Source organism: Mixophyes fleayi, chromosome 1 (genome assembly GCF_038048845.1).
Source record: "Mixophyes fleayi isolate aMixFle1 chromosome 1, aMixFle1.hap1, whole genome shotgun sequence".
NCBI lineage: Eukaryota > Metazoa > Chordata > Amphibia > Anura > Limnodynastidae > Mixophyes > Mixophyes fleayi.
In genome coordinates, this window is record NC_134402.1 from 70503471 (window position 1) to 70505774 (window position 2304).

Sequence of the window (2304 nt, forward strand, 5' to 3'; positions counted from 1 at the left end):
ATAATAATAGGCTACTATGCTGAATCCCGGAATGCAGCCATCTTGTTCCATGAACCCATCCGCTTTGACCGCCCTCTATGCCCACAGCGCCACCAAGGAGAATTTTGTACATCACAAATGAGGTCCATTACTCTATATTCCGTTATGTGTCATGAATGTCCCTCTCATAGAAGCACCTAAGCTACAACCAGAGAGGATTCTTCAGGTAGTGAATTGTTTCATGGCAACTAAACACCACATCAACAGAAATGGGCAGACTAGGTGGGCCAAGCGATCCTTATCTGGCCTTGGTTTCTTGTAACAGTGGTACTGGGAGAGTCCTATTTAGAAGACAGAATGCTTTCATTTGACAAGTTCATTCAGATACGGCAGCCTGTAAGAATGCATGCACTTCACAAGCCCATTCTCTTACTTTGGTATGTTGACATAGAGAGTATTGAAGTTTAAATGACAGGGGACAAAAATGCTGTAATAGTATATACTACTGAATACCTCTATGATGGAGACATATCGGGGCCATTTTTAGGCAGAATTGATTCAGAAAGATATTCTAATCTCATGATTTACTTCAGTCTGTCAATATACACTGCACTGAGATTTGAATATAGGGATGAGATCAATGATGGGTGGGTCACTTCAGATATGACATTAATGCTGGTTAATGGCAGATACAGTGCAGACTGGACAGATCCAGTCATTCAGCAGCTGGACTGAAGAACAGGATGAAGGGGATCTATGCACTTTGGTTACAACTAGATCCAAACAAATTTCAATGCAGTCAATTGCCTGTAAATCATTGATTTTGATCAGATTTTTGGGGGGCTAAACTGATTATTTTGGATCTTGTAAGCATGCTGCGGTTTCAGACAAATTTTGAAAACAATAAACTTGCATAAGAAATGCCCTCTTCTAGCTGGTATGACCCTTTTGTAGCCAGTTGTATAGAATTACACGGTGTCACTGGTGCTCTATCACAGCATTCCCCAAGGTCTATTACCTAGATGTTGGTGTCTAAGTGACACTGACCCTTTCAATAGTTAGGGACACTGAATGGGGGATTTACTTAACTGCTGTTTTTCATGCAGTATTTCAAACTGCCAAATAACAAACCACAATGGTGGTCTAATAACCTGATAAACATAGATTTTACAATTTATCAAACCAGTTTGCCAAACTGCCAGAAAAAGGACAAATATTTTAGACCTGGGGCTAGATTTACTAAGCTGCGGGTTTGAAAAAGTGGGGATGTTGCCTATAGCAACCAATCAGATTCAAGCTTTCATTTTGTAGAAAGCACTAAATAAATGAAAGCTTGAATCTGATTGGTTGCTATAGGCAACATCCCCACTTTTTCAAACCCGCAGCTTAGTAAATCTAGCCCCTGGACCCATTAGATTGCTTAAATGTAGATGAACAATGTGCCTATCAGCAGAGACAAAAAAATATTTTTTCCCGATTTCAAACCGCTTGGACCAATCACTGTTTAATGTGGGATCCCGCTGAAATAGTTGAAACCAGCTCCAGCCTGGCCAACGTAGGGCTGGTGTCTCTATTAGACCCAAGAAGTGGGGTAAAAAAAAAAAAATAGCTCAATAACTCGGCCCCACTCCCCTCCCAGAGATTACCGGTACTGTGGCCGTTCCTGAAGGCCCCTGCTCATTATGCCACAATAGTATAAGTAAGTAAATTATGTTGAAATGTGTAAAACATAACCACATAATCTAGAATCCGCTAACAGCAATCAGGAGGGCTACAATAGTTTACATGTGTGAACCTGAGAGTGAGACACAAGACAACTGAGAAAACTTTACAGCTGAGGCCAAATTAGAGACGGTTTCCACATACAAATGTACAAGGGAAAATAGATACTTTAGTCCAGTGATGGGCAAACTTTTTCAGGAGCGGGCCAAATAAAAAAGAAAAACTTTAGGCGGGCCAATATAATTTATTAAAAAACTCAAATATCGAAATATATAATATCAATTTTTATAAAACTAATGTGATGAATGAAGCTGTGACTGCATTTCTAGAAGTTCCTCGTATCTATTTTTTTTATTTAAATATAAAAACAAATAATTATATTTTAATTGTATGCATATTTTGATGAAATATTTAAAATATTGGCGGGCCGGATAGAACCCTTTTAAGTGGGCCGGATCTGGCCCGCGGGCCGTAGTTTGCCCATCACTGCTTTAGTCCAAGAGGCTAAATAGCAGAAGCTTACTTACTATATGCTCTGCAAAAGGGATAGCTAGACTCTTTTAAACAGTAATATGCTGTGGAACAATGAATGACTAATTGATT